The 25,174-nt window shown below is 52.9% G+C and overlaps 1 protein-coding gene across 2 annotated transcripts in view; it reads left to right on the top strand.

The window, feature by feature from the left end:
• The window catches only part of HPCAL1 (hippocalcin like 1), a 118,417-nt gene that overhangs the window by 47,333 nt on the left and 45,910 nt on the right, over nucleotides 1-25,174 (top strand). The window contains exon 1 of one of the 2 annotated variants that reach the window (XM_040224935.1): nucleotides 20,286-21,326. The exons of the other annotated variant lie outside the window; for it this stretch is intronic. The gene's annotated coding sequence lies outside the window, so the exon portion shown is untranslated. Of the gene's footprint in view, nucleotides 1-20,285; nucleotides 21,327-25,174 lie in introns of those variants that run through there. 2 annotated transcript variants of the gene reach the window in all.

Below are 25,174 nucleotides of genomic sequence, written 5' to 3'. Positions count from 1 at the left end.
AAATTCATATGGAAACCTAAGAGACTCAGAATAGCCAAACAGTCTTAAAAAGAAGAACTAAGTAGAAGGGCTTACACTTATTCCTGATTTCAAAACTTATTACAAAGCAAGAGTAATTAAGACAGTGTGGTCCCAACACAAGGATAGACATATAGATCAAGGGAATAAAATTGAGAGTCCAGAAATAAATCCTCACATTTACAGTCAGTTTATTTTCAAAGATAGCAGATAAATCAATAGGGAAAGAATAGTCTTTTCAACCAATGGTGCTGATACATCTGGATAGCTACATGTAGAAGAGTGAATTGGACCTCAACCTCACTCCACTTATAACTTACACTATTAACCTATATATAAACTCAAAACGGATCAAAGACTTAAACATAGGAGCTAAAACTATAAAACTCCAGAAGAAAAATAGATCTAAATCTTCTTTACCTTAAATTAGGCAATTATTTCTTAAATCTGATACCAAAAGCGTAAACTTTAGATAAATTGGGCTTCATTAAAATTAAAAACTTTGGTTCTTCAAAAAACGCCGTTAAGAAAGTGAAAAGGCAACTCACAAAATGAAGCAAAATACTTGCACGTCATATGTTTTCTAGAATTTTATCTGGAATATGTAAAGAACTCGTACAATGCAGTAATAAAAGACAGACCAATTAAAAAACGGGTAAAGATCTTGAATAGACATTTTTCCAAAGACTATATGCAGGGGGCCAATAAGCATGTGGGTTTTCCCAGGGGGCACTAGTGGTAAACAACCCACCTGTCAATGCAGACTTAAGAGATGCCAGTTCGATCCCTAGATGGGGCAGATTCCCTGGAGAAGGAAATGGCAACCCACTCCAGTATTCTTGTCTGGAGAATCTCATGGACAGAGGAGCCTGGCAGGCTACAGTCCATAGGGTTGTAAAGAGTCAGACACGACTGAAGCGACCTAGCACAGCCCAATAAACATGTGAAAAGATGCTCAGCATCATGGGAGATGCAAATCAAAACCACAATGAGATACCACTTTGCACCACTGAGAGTTCTAGAATTAAAAAGTCTGATCAATACAACTGTTGGCAAGGATTTGTAGAAATTGGTCCCCTCATGCACTGCTGGTAGAAATGAAAATAGTGGAGCTGCTTTGGAAAATAGTCGGGTGGTTCCTCACGTGGCTAAACAGAGTTTCTATAGGATATAGCTATTCTGCTCCCAGGTATATACCCCCCAAAAATGAAAACGATGTACACACAAAAGCCTGTACATAAACATGGAAAAAACTCATGTCCATCAGCTGATGAGTGGATAAACAAAAGTGATGTGTCCATACGTTGGAATATTGTTTGGCAAGAAAAAGGAGTGAAACGGTGGCTCAGTGGCAAAGAATCAGTCTGCGATGCGGGAGGTGCAGCTTTGATTCCTAGGGTGGAAAGATCCCCTGGAGAAGGGAATGGCAACCCACTCTAGTATTCTTGCCTGGGAAATCTTATGGACAGAGGAGCTTGGCTACCGTCCACGGGGTTGCAAAAGAGTCAGATGTGACTTAGCAACTAAACAGCAACAACCAAACGCCCCAACACAGAGCTTGAAAACAATCTGCTGAGTGAATACAGTGAGTCACGAAAAGACCACATATTGTGTGATCCCATTTATGTGAAATGTCCTGAATGGCAAATCTGTGGAGACTGGAAATAGACTCATCGTTGCCTAGGATTGGGGCTGGGAGGATGGGGCAAATGGGGAGTGACTGCTAATAAGTACAGGATTTCTTAAAATGTTCTAAGGTTGGTTGTGCTGACAGTTGCACAACTCTCTGCAACTATTGAGTTATATGCTTGACATTAGTGAGTTGTGTGATATGTAGATTATATCTCAACTAGCCGTTATTTTAAAAACAAAACACCAACACCACTGCTGTCTATCCATCCCTCCCCCACTGCCCCCACTGCCGGTAGTCTCCCTCTTTACCCATCTCAGATTTCTAGCAGAGGGAGGTCTTTTGCATCCTGTTCCTTTGGAAGTGTTTGGGACCCTCCTCTTTCTCCCCTGCCATCCCTCTAGGCCCCTTCTTAGAAAGTAGAATATGCCTCATTCCCCACCCACACATCACTGAAACTTTTCCGTTCTAATCTTGAATCTCGTTTTCTCATAATGGGCTGTCTGGATCTAAGTTAATTATCCTGGAGCGGTTGACTTCATCTGCCATCAGCTGGTTCCACTGGCACAGGTCATGTGTGCTGGGGCAAGACCCAGGCTTGTCTCTTCCTCTGTAGCCCTCTGGGGACATCTGGAATCTGGTCTCACTGCCAAGGGGCCAGGAGAGCCTGCAGCATCCAGCACAGGCCTCCAGGGGAAAGAGAGGTGGGATTGTTTTTAATGTCAAGAATTGTTGCTCAGTCGCGTCCAACTCTTTGTGACGCCATGGACTGCAGAATGCCAGGCCTCCCTGTCCATCACCAACTCCTGGAGTTTGCTCAGACTCATGTCCATTGAATCAGTGATGCCACCCAACCATCTCATCCTCTGTCGTCCCCTTCTCCTCCTGCCTTCAATCTTTCCCAGCATCAGGGTCTTTTCTAATGAGTCAGCTCTTCGCATCAGGTGGAACCCGCCCTTAAAGAGCTTACTCCTTAGAAGAAGCTTGTAGTCTTTCTGCCCAACTATTAGTAGTAGTGATAGTAAGCTCTTTAAAGGCATTCTTGACATTAAAAAATTCTGAGCAGGTTAGACATGTAATGCTTTATGATTTCAATTGATCATTGAAAACGAAGACTTCATGCAAATTGTGCTTGGTTGGTTCTGTGGAGACAAAGTGGTTGGCGGTTTACTTGACCTCATTCAGATGCGGACAGAGATAATGCCCACTACCCTGTGCTGTTCGTCAGTCTGTGAAGCTTGCCATTGATTTGCTGGTAGACTTGACCTTGGAGAGGTCACTGGCCTTTTTGCACCTCAGTTTCCTCATCTGTCTAGTGGGAAGTATGTCTGCCCTGTTGGCCTTGAAATTTGGTTTGACAAGCAGTGAGGGCCTGTGTAGGCCTGTTGGGGCCTTGGACCATGGGGTCAAGGTGACATCCAGGGCGAGGCAGGTCCCCCGCACCCCCTGGCCCCTGCCACTCTTCCCGTGAGGCTGCAGCCTCCTCGGTTTCTCCCCCCTGGGGTGGCTGGGAGCCTGGGGGTATCACAAAGGTGCTTCATGTGGGTCCTGGAGAGGTGAAGTGGGGGGTGGGGTCAAGAGAAGGAAAAGTCAATTTTTAGAGCCCAAAGAGGGGGCAGTGGCTCCCAGATTTAAGGGTTCTGTGAACTGGTTTAAAAAAATATTATATTTTTTAAAGTTAGGGCCAAGATAGGGTTTCTAACTTCCAATTTCATCACATAAGGACATAAAACATTCTCATCTACCGTTATTAGTCTTTTATAATAGAAGCGGTATTTTATTTTATTCTTTATTTCCTTCCTTATTTTTACTGAAGGATTGTTGATTTATAATACTGTGTTAGTTTGAGGTATACAGCAAAGTGAGTCAGTTATATGTATGCATATACATGGTACATGTATTTCAGATTCTTTTCCATTTTGGATTATTATAAGACATTGAATGTAGTTTCCTGTGCTACCCAGTAGGACTCGGTGATTAGTGGTGTGAATATAGTAGTGTGTATCTGCCAATCCCATGCTTCTGATTTATCCCTCTCCCCTCATTCTGCCCCCTTTGGTAACCCTAAGTCTGTTTTATTTGTCTGTGAGTCTGTCTCTGTTTTGTAAATAATTTCATGTGTCTTTTTTTGGATTTCACATACAAGCGACATCATATAGCACGGGTCTTTGTCTGACTCACAGGCGGTCTTCATCTTCACCCCCGGGGCCCAGCACCCTCTCCGCCGTATTCGGCCCTCAGCTCCGTACACCAGCTCCCTCTTTTCTTCATTCCATGAATGTTTTCTGGGGGCCTCCTACCTGCCAGTCAGCTCAGAGGCCTCTTGGGAGCCCCAGGCGACCACGTTCTTCCCTTCACGTAAGAGGCCGCCTCCCTCCACTGCTCTCTTAAACAGAACCTCTCGTCTCTTCTCAGAAATTCTGGGCTGAAACTAGGGCCCGCGTGCCCAAAGCAAGGCCAAGGTCAGAGTCAGCCATGTCACACAACCACTTGCCAGGGCTCCCGGGGGCTCCCTTGCACTCCTTGGACAGAGGCGTGAACCAGGCTTCTGGCTCATTGCTTGGCCGGTGGGAGTCAAGGCCAGGTCTGTTGGTTTCAAAGCTCTCATTCTTTCCATCATGTCATACAGTCAAGGCAGGGACCAGGGGTCCAACTACTAGACTCCTTTTTATTCCTTTCTGGGTTCTTCCAGAGACCCTGGGGTGGCAGATTCACATGGGGGCTTGTTGTACAAAGTGCCTGAGATTTTTCAAGGGTGCCTGACCCTAAATACCCAACCCCATGGGATGGTCTAGTGACAAAACTTTGTGATGCAGCCTTTGTTCCACAAAGTGAGGTCACCTCCTCATAGGTCCTTCGATGGACCAGTCCACTGAGCCTCCTGCAGGAGCCAGGCACCGTGTTAATTCTGGGGAGACGGAGATGAGGGAGATGGTGACCTTGTGTCCTGGGAGCTCACAGACTAGCAGAAGGTCAGGGGATAAAGTGGCCCTGTGCACCCAGCCTTTGGAAGGTCCACTGGGAACCACGGGCGGGACCTTCCTGGGGTGGGTGGTGGCAGCAAAGATTTAGAAAACTTTTTTGGCTACGCTGGGTCTTACTTGCTCTAGTTGCAGAGAGCGGGGGCTAACTCTTCGTTGCGGAGCATGGCCTTCTCCTCGCTGCGGCTTCCCTTGTTGTGGAGCTCAGGCTCTAGGCACGTGGGCTTAAGTAGTTGGGGCACACAGGCTAAGTAGTTGCGATTCCAGCTCTAGAGCCCAGGCTCAGGAGTCATGGCCCATGGTCTGGTTGCTCTGCAGCATTTAGGATCGTCTCGGACCAGGGATCGAACCTGTGTTCCCTGCATTGGCAGGCAGATTCTTACCCACTGCTACTGGGGAGGTCTGAGAGGACTTTTTTGAATTGGGTTTTGAAGGGTGCCTAAGAGTTTGCCAGGACAGCCATGCAATTAGCGGATTGCTAAAAAGCGAGGATCAACAGTGGTGTTCAATCCTGGAGGTTGTCTGTGTTAGTGTGTGCGGCGACACCCTGGAAACAGCTGGGAAAGTCAGTAACTGTTTGACTTCCTTTATTTACTTACTGCCCAGGGCTCAAGGAGAGTGAGAAGGTAGTTTTACAAAGATGTTGGAAGAATAAACTCCACGAGGGCATACACATTTTTTTCCAGGTAGATAAAGAGAGACCTTGTTAATAATGTTTCTGTTGGCTCCGTTTGACCTTGCTCTGAGGTCTCAGAAATCGGTCCTTTTTTTCTGTTATTTGGAGACAAGGGCCCCTGGCCTAGGCGATGGGCTCTGTTTTGCAGACTGTGTTCTTGTCTGTGGAACATCAGTCACATAACACTCATTTACCTCAGGACTTGTACAGAGTAGGGTGGTATTGATGTGTGAGCCATTTGGCAAAATATCCTTGCTCATAATTGGCAAGAGGACCGGGCTGAAGATGTTCTGTCCGAAGGCCGACTCCACGGTCCAGATGAGGTCCTGGGCTGCCCCCCACACACTGGGGGAGAGATGATGGAGGTGGGGTACAGAGAGAAAGAAGGTGGGAGTGACAGACAGACACGGACAGACCTGCAGAGAGAAGGAGGTCAAGAGACCGAGAGAGAAAGGAGGGGAGGGATGGAGAGAGACACAGGAACATGGAATGAGAGCTGGAAAGAGACGTGCAGAGTAGGAGAGAGACACAGCGGGAGGGAGACTGAGAAAGACAGAAGGAAGTGGGGACAGGCGGGGAGAGACACGATGGCAGAGATGGAGAGGCAGGGAGAGAGACACGCACAGAGGGAGACGCGCAGAGGCAGGGTGGAGAGAGAGGCAGTGGGTACCCTACCCCGGACCCTGGGGTATGTCGCGTGAACCCACATGGCCACTGGCTTTCCTGGTGACTCAGACAGTAAAGCATCTGTCTGCAGTGCAGGAGATCTGGCTTCAGTCCCTGGGTCGGGAAGATCCCCTGGAGAAGGAAATGCAACTCACTTCAGTACCCTTGCCTGGAAAATCCCATGGACGGAGGAGCCTGGTGGGCTATGGTGCATGGGTTGCAAAGAGTTGGACATGACTGAGCGACTTCACTTTCCTTATCTATCAGTTGACACCCAGCAAGGTTAGGTAACCTGCTTAAGGACACGTAGCTCCCAAGTCCAGGGTGGAGACTGTCTTCTAGCCCTAGGGTCTAGGGGGTGGCTTTGAATTAGGCCTCGAAGGACAGGCTCGGGGGAGAAGCTCCAGGTGGGACAGGTAATCCAGACACTGCAGGGGTGGAGGCATCTGCTCTATGCTGGACCCCTGGGTGTGGGCCTCACACACACTGTCCCCTTCACCTGCAGCCACTCAGAAAGGCTCAGTAACTGGATGGGATGGGGATCCAGTCTGTCTGGCCACACAGCAAGCCCATGACCTGTGGCCACACCACCCTGGGGCTTGGCCAGGGGGGAAAGAGCACCTGAGTTATCTCCCCAGTGTTGGCAGCTCTAAGCGAGCGTCCAATGTACTGAGAAGCTCTCACCTTTATTCTCTGATGCCTCCTATGGGGTCCAAGGCCCGGCAGCCTCCCCCAGACCTCAGCTCACCCACTCTCCCAGGTCCAGCTCCTCCCCTGGGCTCCCGTGAGTGTCTCAAGCTCCACCATGTTTGGGGGTTCACACTTTCACTGGTTACCCAACCCTCAATCCTAGCTGTAAATCCTCCTCGTCTTTAAAGCTGCTTAAACAGTGATGCTGGGACTTCCGTGGTGGTCCAGTGGCTAAGACTTCATGCTCCCAAAGCAGGGGGCTGAGGTTTAATTCCTGGCCAGGGAACTAGATCCCGAATGCCACAACTAAGACCAGATGCAGCCAAAATAAAAAACAAACAAACCAGAACAGTGATGCACTCCACCTGTAGGATGGGTTCTTCCTGCTCCTACTATGAGCTCACATCATCCGTGCAGGCACCTGTGTCCTTTTATAAAGGTTCCGGGGCCGAGTGGGAGTGGGGGAGGACTGCTGGGCACCCACAGGAGCTGGGAGGTGGCCGGGGGAGCAGGTGACAGCCACGTGATGGAGTTCACGTGCCCTGGCCCAGCCCCGGTCGTGTGTACCCATTCTCTAGTATCCTTCTTTCCCGGACAAGTGTTTTCCTTATTAATTCGCAGTGCCTCCTATCTTACTCCTTCATCTACGGCGTGAGCTGAGTGATACCAGCTCTAGTCTCACACCTTCTGTGGTGCTGATGTGGGCAGAGGCTGCAGCAGGTGCTGATAAACGACCCAAGATGGATACAGGAGGGAGCCAGCCCTAGTGGGCTGGGACACAGCATCCACAGAATTCTGCCCCAGTCAGTTTCACATCATTGCCAGTGATGCGATTCCCCCAAGGAGTGTATTAGGGAGGGCAGAAATGCCCTCTCTTGCATCGTTATTAGATTCCTGTAAATTAAGCGTAGAACCAGAATGTTCTCTTAAACATCACGACCATCCCTTCCCACGAGGTGTTTGCAGAACGCTTATTTACTCCTGTTGTTTTCCACACTTGCAGTTTAGAGAAAAAAATCAAGAAATCGTGTTTCTGTTCCCCATACAGTCCCATCCTCAACAGCAATAACAAGAGAACCGTCTTCCTGTTATGAAATCGCTGCAACCTCTTTAGGCAGGAAGAATGTTTTGTTACCAGGGAAGAGAAAGCATAAGCAGCAGAGGGAGTGGGTGGGTGGGGAGCGGCCGCACCTCCCTAGGTGGACCCTCCCCCGCCAGGCCTGCTAACCTGCAGACACTAGCTGTGACCTTGAGCTATACCACCTGCCATTCATCTTCCTCTCAGCCTGCTTCCTTCCACGTTTCCCAGAAGCCTTTGTTCTGGTCCACAGTGAATTGCCGAGAGAAGGAAGATCGTCTCTAGCTAAACATGGTCCTGCTTGCAATGACTCTGGTCCCACTTTATAATAGACAGGTATGTAATGTCAGGTTGTCGGGATAGCCATGTCTAGCCTTACTCTTTTAATAGAAAATCCGAGGAGAGAAACGAGAATAAATCAGTAGTGGAACCACCTGAAGAGCCTCTTCTGACTTCAGAAATTCCTGGCGGTCACGACAATAGCTGTCTGGTGGGCAGAGGTGCAGGCTGGCCCACTCCCCTTCCTCCAGATGGGGGATGAGCCTGGCAGGTGATCTGGCCACCCCTGGCCGGGTGCTTTTGCATCCGAAGGCCTGCCTTTTACCTGGTTTCTCCCGCATCTGTTTTCCTTGGTAGTCCCTGCAGGAGAGAGATTGAAGACCGGCAGTTAAGAAGCTGAGGCGAGGCGACTTTGTGTCCCAGCCATCCCCAATCCTACCCCGTCCTCCTGGCTGAGCTCAGAGAGTCAGCACGGAGTCCTTCTCCCACCCTCTGCCCTGAGCCCCGGCAACTGGGGCCCGTCTCTCTGCAGAAGGAGCCTCCTGGTTAGAGACCTGGGCCTCAGAGGCCAGGAAGCCACGTCTCTGAACTGTGAACTTGCCAGCCTTCCAGTCCTGCCGGGTGGTGGGTGACCTCACCCTCCAAACGCACACCATCCACAGCACCCACTTCCTTTCTGCCCAGGACCCTGGCTTTAGTGCCATTGTGGCCCTGATGTCAGGCCAGCTTCTCTCTACCCTGGCCGAGTCCAGCAATCCCAGCAGTGGTGGGTGATTCTGTTTCCATATTTACGGTTGCAGTAACACACACGGAAAACCCTTTCCAGCGGAAGTTTGGTTCCTCTTTCTTCCCTATCTTGAAAGACCCTGCCTTTGCTCTCCGCCTCCTTGCACATTATCACCCTTGGTTTAGCACGAGGACTGAACCTTCACTCACTTGTTCTTCATCATTCATTCTTCAGCTGACATTCCCCTGGATCTCGTTTCGAGGGCGTTGGTCATTAGCAAAGGCTCCCAGTCTCTCAAGGGCGGTCAGACCCCAGGAGCACCCTGATGAAGGCTAAAGGGGGAGGCCTGACTCCCTCAAGGTTCGGGGTGTCGGGGAGGCATTCCTGGAAGGGGCTGTGAGGGGAGAGCTCACTAGGGGCAGGGAGAGGGGCGGGGGTCCAGGCACGTGAAGCCTTGTTCAGGAAGCTGAGATGTTCCATGGACATCCCCCCCACCACCTCCAGGAAGGGTGGGCTGAGCTTTTGGAGCCTATCTGACGGCCTTTTATGAAATACTGAAAAGTGGAAAGCAAGGACAATAAAACCAGACCTCATCAAACTTCGCTTGGGAGAACGAATCCCCTCTGATGGGAAACCAGCCATCTTCCGAGCACGAGGCCAGAGCCCTGCGCTTCGTCCAGGGTGGTTCGCTGGGGGTCTCAGCCCCCTCTCTCTCTCCCCTTCCCTCTGGTCCTCCTCTCTCTCCCTTTCATCACACTTTTCGTCACTTAGTCAGCAGCCGTCTCTCAGTAGCTTACTCAGGCACGTGCCCTGCATCTGTGAGTAGCTGGGACCCTGTGGGAGTGAGATGGCCAGACACAAGCCCTGCTCTCATGGACCTCATCACCTAGCCTGTTGGCTGGGGGCCTCCGTGCCTATAAATATTAGATCAGGATGAGTGTGACTATCCTGGAAACCCTGGTGTACACGGCCACCCTGGGGCATTAGATGGTCATAGTCTCCCAGGTGATGGGGGATTGGTCAGGAGTGGGCGGAGGATGAAAGAAAGAACAAGCTGGTTTCATTTTCTTTCCATCATCTAGTGAGGAATGTTCACAAAAGAACTCACATCTTGCTTTCTCTGAAATTTGAATCAGTTATCTTTCATTGTTATTGTTCAGTTGCTAAGTCGTGTCCGACACTTTGCAACCCCCTGGACTGCAGCATGCCAGGCTTCCCTGTACTTCCCTGTACCTCCTGGTGTTTGCTCAGATTTATGTCCATTGAGTTGGTGATGCCATCCAAACATCTCACTGTCTGTCGCTCCCTTCTCCTCCTGCCCTCAATCTTTTCCCGGCATTGGGGTCTTTTGCAGTGAGTCAGCTTTTTGCATCAGGTGGCCAAAGTATTGGAGCTTCAGCTTCAACATCAGTTACCTTAATTGCTTTCAAATGATTGGAAGGGAGAACTCCCAGCAAAGGATCTTGGCCAAGTCCAGCTCACTCCTCATTGTTTTTGTGAAGCCAGTCCCATCTGGGACTTGAGATGGTCGATTTGTCAGTTACTTTGTTCCCTAAGCTGTGTGTGTAATGCTTATTTACATTCTGCTCACAGCCTTTCTTAGATTGTAGATGTTGCTCTGTTATATCCGAAGGTTGGGCTCTCTTATGGAGAAGGCGATGGCACCCGATTCCAGTACTCTTGCCTGGAGAATCCCATGGACGGAGGAGCCTGGTGGGCTGCAGTCCATGGGGTCGCGAAGAGTTGGACCCGACTGAGCGACTTCACTTTCACTTTTCACTTTCATGCATTGGAGAAGGAAATGACAACCCACTCCAGTGTTCTTGCCTGGAGAGTCCCAGGGATGGGGGAGCCTGGTGGGCTGCTGTCTATGGGGTTGCACAGAGTCGGACACGACTGAAGTGACTTAGCAGCAGCAGCAGCAGGGCTCTCTTATGGTGACTGTGTCTTTTGATAATCACGTTAATAACATTTCCATGGCTCTTGAAAGCCTGCCTAGTGCTTTCATATACATCAGCTAATTTGATTCATGCAATATCCCCAGGACCTGGGGTTCTCACCTCTCTTTCATAAGGAGGAAACCGAGACTCAGAGAGGTCGAGTGATGCGTCTAAGGTCACATAGCTGATACATGGTTGAGCAGAACCTCCGTGCTGGTTTGATTTGACTGTGTTGTCCTTGAGTTTGGGTTTCTCAATCCCACCAGTATTTATTGAGCGCTTGCTGTAGGCAGTATCAAAGGGGAGAGTGGAGTGCAGGCAATAGCAGGCAGAGCTGCTAGGCAGCCTGGTGGCTTTGGGGGAGGGTGGCAGCCTCAGGCCAGGGGAAGAGCCCCGGGCAGGTGTGTGGGTGGCGCCTGGACCATCAGGTGGGGACAGCACCTGTGGGAGGCTAGTAAAGCAGCAGGCAGAGCCTCGAATGCCTCTGGGTCCTGCTCCCCTGAGAGGTTCAGGCTGGTGTTCTGTGGGGGGTTATTTCTATGGAGAGACGTCCGGGGAGAGTGGCAAGAATGGGGCAGGACCGTTTCTGCTCGTCCCTTGTTTAGATGAGCCTTCATTCCTTCGGGAAAGAAAGGTGATCCTGGGGATGGAAGGAGGCCCGGGCCTTCACAATGTGCTATTGTGGGCTGCAGCCAGTTGGCAGCCAGATGGGGGAACGTAGCAGTCCCTGTGCTTATCTGCAGACAAGGGATCCCATTTCTGCTGCTGCAGAGAGAGGGAGGCAGGCCCCAAGGCTGTGTAAAATGCCTGCTTGTTTCGGGGGGCACCCGCATGGCACCTGCCCCGGCCCCCACAATGAAGGGGGTGGGGAGTGCTGCCTACCCTGTCCTCTGTCAGATAGAAGTGCTCCTTTAAGGGGCTGCTTTGAATGGTGGCTTTTAGCAGAGCCCTGGCCTGTACTGCTTCCTTTGTGGCTCAGCTGGTAAAGAATCTGCCTGTAATGTGGGAGACCTGGGTTTGATCTCTGGGTTGGGGAAGATCCCCTGGAGAAGGGAAAGGCTACCCACTCCACTATTCTGCCCTGGAGAATTCCATGGACTGTTATAGTCCATGGGGTTGTAAAGAGTCGAACATGACTGAAGCGACTTTTACTTCACTTTCACACTGGCCTGTATTAGAAAGGATGAGGTCGGGTGACTTAGGGGACCGCGTGGCTGGGACTCTCCAGCTCAGAGAGGGTAAGTGGTTTTCCCAAAGACACAAAGCCTTGCGGAACCATTCTCTCTAGCTCATGCTGAGTTTTTTGAGGTTTTTTTTTTTTTGAAATGGTCTTTGAAGATAAGTGGGATTCTCTCTCTTTTTTTTAAGACAAATGTAGTAAAGAGCAGTGTAGCCATTCTTCTGAGGTCAGCGTGACACTGTGGCCAGGAGGAAGAGCATTTCTGATTCAGAGGGCTTGGCCGTGTGAAGGGAGCAGTGTGCCCACCAGCGTGGGTGGGTGGAAGTCCCCTCACCGCCATCATCTCCGTTCTGCAGCCCCCAGACTTGGCCATGTCCACGTGCGCTCTCTCTTGTAAATTTTTCCTGCAGCATTTCAGTTCTATGAGAGATGCTGAGGCGTCTCTGTGTTTCTGGAAGAGGTGACCCACTCCCCTCAAAACCACCGGGGGAGCTGGCTGGGTAAGTGAGACTCCTGGGACCTCCTGGACCTGCCGATTGGAATCCTCAGGGTGAGGCCTGGAACCTGCATTTTAAACCAGCTCCCAAGGTCAGCCAAGGTGTGAGCGCCCCTCGCCCGGAGCCAGGACAGAGGTTCAGATCTTGAGCCTGCCCCGTGGCTGTGCCCTCAGATCAGCCATTTCCCAGTCCCTGAGGCTTGGGATTTAGTGTGTAAGGCGGAGACACCATGCCTGCCTTGGAGGTCAAGATTGCCTAAGGTGTAGAAAACGTTCAGTGCCTGGGGTGTGGCAGCCTTCAGTGGGCCTGCTCACTGGTGATCAGGGCAGGGTGATTTGGGGTGCAGAGGGGTGCAGGCACTGGGTGGTGGGATGTGCCCGCTGGGAAGGCGTCTGGCCATGAGCAGCCTCCCGGAGGAGGTGGCCCTTGGGACTGGGGAAGAGACTGTGTTTAGGGCCTCGAAGCTGCAGCTTACAGAAGAGCCTATAGGGACTCCTGGAGATGGTGCCCTCTGGCCCTCTGTCGGGTACCCGGGCTCCCAGAACTTGGGGTTCTTGGGGGGCACTCAGAGCTGGCTTCTTGCTTGGGGAGGTGGTGTCGGAGTGCACCCACACGCTTGCCCTTCCCTTGGGGCGTCCGTCATATCCTCTGCCCTCCGGAGCAGCCGCAGACTGGGAGTGGCTGATGGAGGGCCTGGTGCCTGCAGAGGAGCCCCCAGGACCGCCTGGACCTGACACTCTCCCCTACTGGTTGCCACGGCTCTTCCCTTCCCTTCCCCTGCCTGCCTCCTTGCCCAAGTGTCCTTGCCCTTCTGTCATGCCTTTCCCCCTTTCCTGGGGGGACCAAGCCCCCTCCTCTGTGCCTGCAGCCCTCCCACGGCAGGGGCAGCACCAGCTTATAGGAGATGAGGGTCCTGCCACCACCCCCCGCCACCACCCTGTGTTCCCACTGTGTATCCTTTAGTAGCTGGGACCTTAAACTCAGGAAGGCCTTTTCCTGAGCTGCACGCTCCCGCATCTAGGTGAGGTCACCTAGGTGTCACCAGGCACGTGCATCCTGGCCCCTGTGACACCAGCCTGAAAATGACTTGCCCAGGGAGCTGGGTGGGAGGGATTTGTGTCCCCCTCCCCTGCGCGCGCACACACACACACACACGCACGCACGCACGCTCCACCAAGAAACTGAGGTCTTTGGAACTAGAACTCAGGTCCTCTGACCCTGCTTTTGCTCCTCCCCGGTGATGCTCTTGGACAGTAAGTGGAAGTGAAAGCCGCTCAGTTGTGCCCAACTCTTTTTGACCCCAAGGGCTGTACAGTCCATGGAATTCTCCAGGCCAGAATACTGGAGTGGGTAGCTGTTCCCTTCCGCAGGGCATCTTCCCAACCCAGGAATCGAACCCAGGTCTCCTGCATTGCAAGCGGATTCTTTACCAGCTGAGTGGGTGCCCTCACCATATACCTGCCCCAGGCCTTCAAGTTTCGCCCAGGCTCTGAGAAGACAGGGCACGAGGGGACCCCGGAGAAGCCGATCTGGACCTAACCCGGGTCTTCTGCTTTCTGGAGCCCGCTCCTCCCACCATCTTCCCGAGGCCACACCTCTCCTGCTGGATGCGAGTCCCCACCACCTGTGTCCTGTGGGCCCGCCCTGAGCACCCACCAGACCAGAATGTGGACCCTGAGGGGTGCTTTGTGCACCAGAATCGCTCCCTGCTGGGCTCCTGCAAATAGCAAAATCTCAAAACTCACCTACAGCTCTGGTTTTCCCAGAGAACACGTGTCTGGCCATCCCCAGCTGATGGCACTTGGCCCACCTGATCTGAAGCCTCCTTCCTCTGCGGCCTGTCCATAGCCTCAGCCTCCCACCTCAGTGGCTCCAGCCTTACCTCTGTGGCCTCTGGTCCCTGCCCTGCCTGCCTCCTTCCTCCGTGGCCGTCCATAGCCTCAGTGGCTCCAGCCTTACCTTGGTGGCCTCTGGTCCCTGCCCTGCCTGCCTCTAGGCTCCCGCAGCCCTGCACTCCCCTGGACTGTATACTGTCCTGGTTTCTACTCCTCGGCATGGACACTCTGCCTGTGCATCTCTGAGCCTCCAGCAGTGGACGCAAGGAACCCTTGGCACTTGGCGCCAGTGATTTGACCTTAGATCAAGGAGGCTAGAGCTGCAGGAGCCCCTGAATTTTTGTCAAAGTACCAGAAAAGCTCTTGTCCCCTTGCACGGCCCCCTGACTAGAGCCCCCCATGGATCCTTGGAATTGCAGTGAGCCCTGTGCTGGGGGTGGGTCTACCCTGGACACCTGCGCTGCCCAGGGTCCTCATGAGTCACATGGTTCTTAGTGCCTGTCCCGGGACTTCGGGAGGGCACTTGTGCACATGTGTGTTAGTGTGTGCATGCCCACAGGTGTGCACCCAGAGTCGCTGGACTGGAGGCCCCGAGCGCAGGGCAGGTCCCTCTCCTCTTTGTCCCCCAGACTGGCATTTAATCCCACAGTCAGTGGGGCTTTGGTGATTGCTGGGGACCTTTCTCAGGATCCTTTCGACGCCTCATGATGCTGCAGGCGCTCAGTCCCTGAGCTCCATGTGTCACGTCCTCGTTGCTCCCTGGCACACCTCGCATGATCTCCACAGTATTTCCTCTAGGTCACTGCCACCTTCCCCCACTGCCCCCAGGGACAGCGTGGGGCGCCGGGGCTCCGGGTCCCGGGTGTGTGCTTGGGTTTGAATGATGCGTGTTTACTGAGCTTCCCTGCTGCCCGCACCAGCAGCTCCAAATGACATTTCAGGAATTGAATTACGACATTTCAGTACTTGCAGAATCCAGCAATAGATAATTTGATTCTATCTGTTGGAAGTCATTGCCACAACTGGCTCCGTTTCTTTGCCAACATCCCTCCCTCATGTGGAGAGATAGCAGAGGAATGCCACAAGCCCTGGATTGTCCTCAGAGCACGACTCCCAAGCCGGTGGCCGCCAGTGGCCTTTTCTTGGGGTTGGGGAGAAGCCCTAGGCTGCCTCCAGGCAGGACCCGGGCCTACCTTGTGTGCCCCTGGTGCCCGATTGCCCAGCCTGCCCTGTGTGGCAGAGCTGACCCAGCACCCAGACCGGCTGAAGGTGCCACTCCGGGGTGGTGGCCAAGGCAGAGGTCTGTTCCTCCCGTGTGAGGGGCCAGGGAGCGGGGGCGACCCCGCCGTGCCTGAAGCTGCATCAGGACTCCCCAGGCCTGATCTCTAGGCTCCATCTTGCCTCTTCCAGGTTGTTTCTTTGGGGCTCACATGTCCCATGGCCCCAGCAGCCGCCATGGCCGACTGCTGCTTCCTCTGCCTGCTAGGAAATTCTCTCCGGAGTTTCCCAGCCTCGTGGTATCAGTGAACCTATCAAGGTCGCAGGGCGCCCTTCTTGGCTCTTCAAGGACATCTGCCTTCCTGCCTTCTGGCTGGGAGTCCAGCGGCTGGTTGAGTGTAGACACGTGCCCAGGGCACCTGTCTGGGTTCTGTGTGGAGCTGAGCTGAGCCCTGGCCTTGCCCCTGTCCAGGGCATGAGCCCAGACGTGTCTGCTGAGACAGGGGGGAGCCCCTCCCAGCAGTGAGAGAGGGAGCAGGTGTAGACCCCGGTGTCCAGGAAGAAGTGAGTTTTCCTAATGAACTTAAGAAGAGAGGTTCTGAGCCAGGAAGGACAGCTTGATGCCGGCTCCTGCCCTCCTTCCCCTCTGCTCTTTTGGGGCCCTTCTCTCCGTGTTCTCAGCCTGAGGATGTAGCTGGAGCCTCTTGCTTGGGTGGTTTTAGGCGTAGGGTCAGGCTCCATGGGATCCAGGCCCAGGGCTTGTTGTTTAGTCACTCAGCCATGTCCAGTTCTTTGTGACCCCATGGTCTGTAGCCTGCCAGACTCCTCTGTCCATGGGATTCTCCAGGCAAGAATACTGGAGTGGGTTGCCATGCCCATCTCTAGGGGATGTTCCTGACCCAGGGATTGAACCCAGGTCTTCTGCCTTGGCAGGCAGATTCTTTACCATCTGAGCCACCAGGGGCTTCCCAGGGCTGGGGACCCGCTTTTGTCTTCCATGTGGGGCCTGAGCCCTGTTCCGGACATGGACCTGCGGGAGTGTAGCCAAGCTCCAAGAAGTGAGAAGGGGGCTGGCACAGGGCAGGAGGCAGGTTGATAACACAGGTCTTGTTTGTGGTCGCTTTAACGAGCAGGGCCCGTGGACCTCCTGGTTGCCTCTGGTTCAGTTCCTTCTGATGAAGAGCAGGTTCAACCACCGCGGAACCTGCTCCTGCCCCAGGGGCTCTCTGGCCAGTGAGAGGTGTCCTCACAGTGGTCCTGAAACGGCTCCCGTGACAAGCAGTGCCGTGGGAGGGACCTGAGGAGAAGGTGGCAGTTGAGCCAGTCAACGTTGTCACCTGTTTGATTCCCTCTTTTGTTGTTTCTGTATGTTGTTTATTTATTTTTTATTTTTTCTGCCTGTGCCATGTGGCATGTGAGATCTTAGTTCCCTGACCAGATATCAAACCTATGCTCCCTGCGTTGGGAACACGGAGTATTAACTCCTGGGCCCCCCAGGAAAGTCCCTTGATTCCTCCTCAATCAAATAGTATATGCTGTGTTTGGATCCACCAGAGAAAGCTGCATGAGAGCTCAAAGGAAGCATGACTTCAACTAGACCGGAATTAATTATGCTTTAAGAGGTTCCACTTGGAATTTTGAAAAAAGCGAAAGGCACTGGCCTCGCTGGGCCACTCCCAGTGTGTCCTTGAAACCTTTCCACTCCTTGAAATGTACTTCTAAACATTCTGGAAAAACCAACTTTCTCCTTCCATCAACAGCCCTTATCTCCACATGCAGGCACATACCTACCTGGTCCACTTATCGTCGAGAGCCAACCGGGCTGGGCCCCTGGGGCTGCTGGGGACTCAGGTTTATGTTTGGCAGCCTGCCCAGGGCAGCCCAAGCTTGTCCTTGGAGGGGGCCCCAGTGGAGGGAGCGGAATGAACCTAGGAGCCCTTTTCTTCTTTCTCTCCCGAGTCCCCCTCTCCCCTTGGTTAGTCCCTGCTTCCCCATCCCAACGCCTCTTCTTAGTTCGCTTCCAGCCTGGTTCCCAGCCATCCCAGTGGCGCTGGGGCGTGGGGTGGAGGACAGAGCCGCAGCACCAGTGAGTGTGTGTCCATCGTGTCCACGGCTGCATGCACGGAACCTGGTGTGTGTGTGTGCACAGGTGCTCACAGGGGACTTTGGGGTTAGGATTTTTTGGCTGTTCTGTGTTTGTCCCCAGCTGTGGAAGTTCAAGGCCCCTGTGTGCAGAACCAGACTGTCTCTCTGAGGATCGGTTCATGGGCTGCGGGCAGGAAGAGGAGGTGCTGGCCTCCGGGTGGCTTGGATCGCCTTGGAGCTGAGTGGGGTCCCTCGTGTCGGCGGCCCCATGGCGCCAGGCCGGGTTTGGCCCCGGTCCCAATCAGGAAGCCACAGTGGGCGGCAGGCTGTGACTGGGTTCACTGCACTTGGACAGTTCTCTGCTCCTTAACAGGCTGCTTCCCATCCTTATTTCCTCTGCCCAACGAGCCTGCAGATGCAGAAATGTACCTCGAGGGCCTGCACTCTCTTACCTAAAAAGCCCGAGAGCCCCGTGGCTTACCTGTTGGTGTCTGGTGAACAGACCGCAGTCTCGTTTCACCAGCTGGCTCTGCTCGCCCTTTGGCTCCGTCTCCGGTTCTGATCGTTCTTCAACTGGGGCTGAAGATCTAATGTGCCGCGTTTCCGGGGCGTGAGCCGCGTGGCTCTGCGGGCTGTGTGGCTCAGGTGAGGGTGGAGGGGTGCTTCTTCGGGGCGCTGTTTGGTTCTCCCTGAGTGTGTTGAGCGCCCGTTCCCTGCCCTCCATCAATTATTAACCCCCTACTGTGTTCCAGATGCTGCGCTCCATGCGAGGGGCACATGATGGGTGAGGCTTGATGCCCGAGAGCCCAGGTGGGTTGGGAGGTGAGCAGGGAGGCATATATGCGACGGTATCATGGGCACTGCCACTGGGGCAGCGGGAGCCCACACTCCCTGGCCTGTAAGCTGAAGCTGGTCCTGGGAAGATGGTCAGCCCCCCATGGCCTCTGGAAGCCCCCTGGACTCTCTCCCTGCCCCTGATGTTTCAGTGCCTCCCTGAGTTAGCAGATCAGCACCACAGGCCCCCCCCTCCAGCCTCATTGTCCCCACGCTGGCCTTGCCCCGCAGGTGGGACAGTCTTGAACAGGTGTAACACTGGGGGCTGAGAGCTCCAGCCAAGGCCAAGCCACTGAGGCCAGCAGGCCTGGGCGCCTAGGATGCTCCAGGATGGAGAGCAGCCTGCTGGCTGGGAGAGGCGAGCGGGCTGACTGGAATGGGAGGCAGGCAGGAAACTGAGGCCTGGAGCAGCGGGCTTTGTCCTGGGAGGAACAGGTCCAGCACCCCCACCTCACCCCCCAGCACATTCAAGACACTGCCGCTGCTCCATGAATAAGACATGAGATGGTCAGAGCCCTCGATGTAGCATTGTTATCATCTGACTTGATAATAGGAAAATTAAACTTTAAAGTGATCTAAAGTGACAAGTGACAGGAATGTTCCTAGAAACCGGAGATTGGGTGGCAGAGCAGGTCCCAGGACAGATGGTAGCAGACAAAAAAGCCCCTGGAGTGGGTGGGTTTTAATGTTTCAGAGTCCTTAGTCGGGGACAAAAGGTCCCTTGATTCCAGGGCCGGGGGGCTTTGGAGGAGATCCCCAACTTCAGTGCCCTGGGTCCCAGGCCTAGGCCGAGTCACACACCATGGTTTGGTTTCTGGGTGCAGGCTCCGTGGCCCTGGGGTGGTTCCTTCCTGCTGGGGTCCAGAGCTGACCCCTTGGACCTGAGGCCTCCTTCTCACTGAGAGCCCCCTTCACCCCCGCACCAGCCTCGGGGAGCAGACGCTCCTCCGCCCGTGGGAAGCAGAGGGCCCTGGCCTGCCCCAGCAGCGCCCCCGCCCTGAAGGTTTGGATGTTCCCATTCCTAACCAGAGGGCCCTGGGGATTCTTAATCCATGTCCCCCACCCTGCCTCCCCTGGGTCCTGCAGGCGAGACCTGGCTCCCAGGGCAGCGGAGCAGGCATGGGTGTATCTCGCTCAAAGATGAACCCATGATAAGGGTCCGGGTGAGGCAGGACTGGGGGCTGGAGGGGGCGTGTTGGGTGGAAAGGAGAGAGTGCTTTGGCCTGTAGGTCTGCACCGGCCTCTTAGAAGGGCATGGGAGCCGAGCTGGGACAGAGAGGAGGCAGGCAGGACTTTCTGATGCATTTTAGTCTGTTTTTCCCCCCAGGGGCCTCTAGGAAAATCCGGCTGGATGAGTCCTCACATCCCCGCTCCCCTGACTGGCTGTCCCTAAGCTCAGGGTGACCTGGCTGGGTTAGCTACCCGCCCCCCACCGTGTCCCTACAGTCCTGTGCCTCCTCTTCCTTCCTTCTGGGTGTCCTAGATCTTCCCCTGAGCCGCTGGGCCACGACCTCCGGGTCACTGGGGCAGAACGCCAGTGCCCAGGGGACAGGACCACATAACACACTTATTTTAATTAGAAGAGTTATGTAACAACCTAAGTTGGCAGAATACAGGGCAAAAAAAAAAATCACTGATGGTGGCCTCCCTGCACGGGCCCTCTCTTCTCTGTGTGTTCCCTTCTTGTCTTGTTTGTTTTCATTTCAGGGTTGATGCCTGCCTTCCAGGGTTGCCTGTTGCCCTTCACTTGGCAGTTCTTGGTGGTCTTTACAGAGTGTCCTGGGGAGCGGGGGCTGTTTCTCTTCACTGTTTATGGTGCACAGGATGCAGAGATGGGGCCCTGTCCTGCCCCCTAGGGGATGACCCTCCAGATGGGAGGCCTGGTTTGGAGCCAGCCAGCACCCTGTGCCTGCCTGGCCAGAGCTGGGTGCAGACGAGGCCTGGCTCTCAGGGTCATGCAGGTGGACAGACACAGGTACATCAAGTTTAAAGATAAGCATGTGACAAGGGTCCAAGTGAGGCAGGAGGGAGTCTGGAGAAGAGCTCTTGGGTGCAAAGGGAGAGAGTGCTTTTGACTGTAGGTTCTACAATGGTCTCTTGGAAGGGCCTGGGAGCTAAGGTGGCACAGAGAGGAGGCAGACAGAACCCTACCCCCTCACCCCCGTCTCCATGTCACCGGCAGCAGCGTTGAGATGGTGTCCTAACCCCGCCGTCCTCCCTGGTGAGGATCAGTCTGCAATTACTCGTCTGTGATTGGTCGATGGTCTGTCTCTTCTGCTCCGGGGAGGATGCCCAAGGGACGGGACTTTGTTGGCCTACTGGCCACATGGAAGAGATGCCTTAAAGTACTGCCTGGACAGATGGGACAGGGAGGGGTGATAGGCTGACATCTGTGCAATGGAAGAATCCAGAAGGGTGGTCTTTGCAGGGGGATCTGAACCCAGAGGGGGTCTGGGGGTCTCTTCTCTAGTCAGCTGTCTTTTGAAAGAAAAATGAGACAATTGTACAAAAACAAGGCAGTGTGGGGAGGGGAGAGAATTCCTACCTATACTCCCAGTGCAGAGGCAACACTTTGGTGTACATGCTACCCTGGGATGCCCCGGACAGATCCAAAATCCTACAGACGTGATTTCATATGTGGGATAATTCCTCAACTACTGTTAGAGAGCCTGTGTGTGTGTGTGTGTGTGTGTTTTTCATTAGCGATGTTTTGTTCTCTATACAGTTCACCTAGCAGCACTGTATTGACAAGGAACCTGTCCTTCCTGGACACCCTGCTACTCATCCTGGGGCTGGGGTGGTGGTGGGGGTGGGGTGGGGGCTTTTCTCAGGCCCAAGCCGTGTGTCACAGCAGTCTGGGTGAAGCACAGTGGCAGAAAGAATGGACATGGACCCCACCCCTACTTCATATCGCTTAAGAAACTCAAGACAAAGCTGTCAGACAAGCCACAGAGGAAGAACACAGATTACAACTACGTCACCATCACTGCTGGTACTTACATTAACTGTATCATTATTTGTTGGGATGAATGTGAATTCTGAAGTCGGAACTGACCTGGATTTAAGCCCCTGATCATCCTCTTTGCAGCCAGGTGACCTTGGATGAGTTAGCTCCCTTATGTATGTCAGACACTGTCCCTCCCTCTGAGAACTGGAGGAGAAAGTGAAACCCCAAAAAACTGTCTATGACAAGCCCTTGTGCACATGGTGTACTAAGCACATGTTGGCTGCCTTTCTGCCCTTCTTTTGTGTTTGATAAAATACAAGGAAATCAACTGAAAAACTATCAATTAGTTTTTCTATTTAACTATCAATTATTTCTCCTGAAATAATCAGGAGAGTTGTTGGAAAGCTGATACCTATTCATATTAGCCATGACCACTCATTAACATATAATTTTGAAAGATCCCATTCTTGTGCTGAAAATGTTATGTCAGTGGTTACACAATCATATACCTTTGTCAAAACCCATTGAAACATATACTTAAAATGAGTGAGTTTTATAGTATGTGAATTATACCTTAAAGAGCTTAACTTAAAAAAAAAGACCCCATTTTTAATGCCAACAAAGCATATGAAAATAGCCAGGTCTAGCAGCAGCAGATGAAGAAAAAAATGACATTTAAATATTCCAGTTTTGTTTCCTTGCTACAAGAAGTTACACACATTAGTTCATCATTCAACAGGCATTTATTGAGTGCCTGCTCTGTGCTGAGCTTTGTTTTAGGCTCTGAGGACCCACCTGAAAAGTAATGACGAACCTCTCGTCTCAAGCGGTGCACATTTCTTGGGGGGACCTAAAGTAAATGTGATCAGTGAAGAAACTGTACCACCTGTCAGGCGCTATGTGCCCCAGGAAGGCTTGATGCAGGGTGGTGGGGAGAGGAAGCAGGTTGCTGGAAGGTCTTATAATTTTAGGCAAGTCGATGATGGGAGACCTCATTAAGAAGATGATATGTGTTCTGTAAAGCAATTATCCTTCGATTTAAAAATAAATTAATTAAAAAAAGCAAGAAGGTGATAGTGAGCAAAGCGTGGGGACTGTTGTCCAGGAGGGTGGTTCAGGCCCAGCCAGTACCAGACCCCCGGGGGAGTGGAGCTGCCAGGCGTGGCGGACAGGGAGCAATTTGGGGCAGCCTCAGAAATCTGAGTGAGTGAGGACATAAACCCTTGTTACCAAGCAGGGCAGCCCCCTTCGTGACTGTCACACAGTGCATATTTCATGAAAGTTTACCATAATGAGGCTATATCTTTTATATACTGTGTTGTAAAGCAGCATAATAGTTTATTGAAAAATGTTAGTCTATTTATTAAAATCGTCCTTTGTGGCCTGACTTTGCAGGCTTTGTTACTGTTTCATTCCTCTGAGGGCCCAACAGTTTGTTAAACCAATGCCCTGCTGTTCAGTGCTTGCTCCTTCTAGAAGGTTACACCAAGAAGCGTGGGGGAAGCCGGACAGTGGGGGTGATGTCCGCCCTAAACGGCCAAATGGGAAGAGGGCTGAGCTGAACCACAGGTGAAGGCCGGTACCGCGTGTGTCCAGACTTGCTGGACCCTCTGGGTTTATTCTGTTTCTCCATTGCTTTAGATGCCACATTGCTGCTGCTGCGAAGTTTGCGTCCCAGTCTGTGGACTCTGGTAGAGTGGCCTTGCCCGCTGCAGCTACCTGGCTGGCGCCCGAGTGCCCGGCCACACAGGACCCCTCCCACCTGGGCATGGCTCCCTCCTCTCCTCCTGGTCAGTCTCCAAGCCCCACCCCCTGCAGGCCCTCCCTTCTGGAAGCTTCCCTTCCTCTCTGCTCACATCTCCCTCTCGCATGTTGAGGGTCTCCCTAGCAGACGAGCAGCTCCCAGGGCAGTGCCCAGGGCCAAGGTTATTCACCAAAACGCATGACCCAGACCTGCCTGCCTCTCTCCCCTCTTCTACTCCACCCAGGTGCTGGGTTTGGTGCCGAGACACAAAAGTGGTTCTTAGGAAGTTCTCTTCTGAAGAACTGTTAGCCCAGGGTGGAAAGTAAACACGTGAACACACAGGAACATTGAGAATCATTTTCAGGGGTACAAGCGGCCGAGGGGCCTTGGAAGGCACCAGGGGAGAGGGCATCGGAGCAGGTGCAGAGGAGGGTGAGCTGCCTGAGCAGAAGGTGTGGGGCTGGGCTGGCCTCTTCCCTTCAGACTAAAGGCCTTTGTTGAGCAAGGTGGTCATTTCCAGGCCAGCACCCTCCTGTGGGCCGGGTTTTGGGGGGACAGGATGACCCTGGCCCTGTGGAATAACTGGTTTGGATTTAGGCCAAAGCAGCATCTTGAGGCTGCGTTCAGCTATCTGGATTCGCTGGCATATTCCAGCACCGGGACTCAACAGCTGCAGAATGGAGGAAGGGATATTCTCAGTGTTTGAAAGTTTGGGAAGGGGCTACCTTGAACGGGAGCATGGGGCTCATTTGCTTGAGGATTTAATACTTCCAAGGCCCAAGGGGATCACAGAGATGTGGTTACAGCTGTCAGTTTTATATTTTGTCTGCACACCCCCCGCCACAAAGAAGGTGCCTGCCGTGTGGTCCAGGACGTGGGGCCTGGGGGAGCCTGCTGTCCTCTGGGTGGAGAAGCGTGTCCTTCAAAGTGTCTTTGCTCTGAGTACACATGTGAAAGACTCATTGTGAAAAGGGCAAAAATGAGCAAAAGAAGAAAGCAACTCAGGCCTACGGTTCAGAGATCATCATAGCTAACACTTGGGGCCGTGTCTTCTGGTCAGTATTTACTTACAGAGAGGTGAAGAGATGTTGCGGTATGTTGTCATTGATGTCATGTAACGTCCATGTCATGTCCTCCCTTTTCCATTTAGTATCATTTCAGCCCATTTATCTGTCATTAAAAAGTGTCTGTAAACTTTTAATGCAAAATCATAGGGCTTTGAACTTGGCAATGATTCTTCCCAGCCTTCTCGTTCCATGGAAGGAGGCCCTTGTGTCCCTGACCGCTCCTGGGGACATCAGAGCAGGGTGGGCGTTGGGACTGGATGTGACCCTGTGAGCTGCCCCCCAGCCCCCAGCCCCAGCTCCCTGGGTCTCTCTGCCTTCATCCGCCAGATGTACATTCGTGTCTCCGGCGCACGGGTCTGCGATTGTCTGCCTGAGCAAATGATTCCAGAGACGGGTCTTGACGTCACTGCCGTCTCCCTGGAACCCTGCCTCCCTCTTTCTGTTTATAAAACATTCTTCACTGTGTTTCTCAGAAAAATTGTGCAGATGATAGAGGTGTTACTTGTGGTAGTTAATTTTGTAAAGATTTAATATTATTCTTATTTATGTTTATTTTTTGGCTGTGCGGCGTGTGGGATCTTAGTTCTCCAACCAAGGATCGAACCCGTGTCCCCTGTATTGGAAGCATGGAGTCTTAACCTCTGGGCCACCAGGGAAGTCTGGGAGTTAATTTGAGGGGGGAGGTGTTGATGGTGCTGGGAGACAGGTATGAGGGTGGCCGTACATGAGGGCACACACCCCGGCTTTTTGATGGGCTGGGCTGTCGGAGGACAGCTGTGGGCCCAGCCGTTCAAGCCTCTGGGGACAGGAGCAGAATATTGGGGGTTAGATGGCCTCACCGGCAGTCAGATGACTGACCCCCAGAGGCCTTGAGTGACGGGGTGGCGCTTGCCGACCGAGTCTGCCCACTGCTTTACATGATGCATATCAGATGCGAGGGTACAAAACCGGAGTACTGTCAAATTCCAGAAGCTCTGGTAGGTTGAAAGGAGGAGGGGAATGTAAGATGAATTTAACAGGGTAAAAGGTAAGCTTTGCACTTCGGTTGAGCACAGATTCATTCATTCATGAATGTTCAGGTT

The sequence above is a fragment of the Oryx dammah genome, unplaced genomic scaffold, assembly GCF_014754425.2.
Source record: "Oryx dammah isolate SB20612 unplaced genomic scaffold, SCBI_Odam_1.1 HiC_scaffold_25, whole genome shotgun sequence".
Lineage (NCBI taxonomy): Eukaryota > Metazoa > Chordata > Mammalia > Artiodactyla > Bovidae > Oryx > Oryx dammah.
The sequence above is the reverse complement of the archived record's forward strand: the minus strand, read 5'-3'. Positions and strand labels throughout refer to the sequence as shown.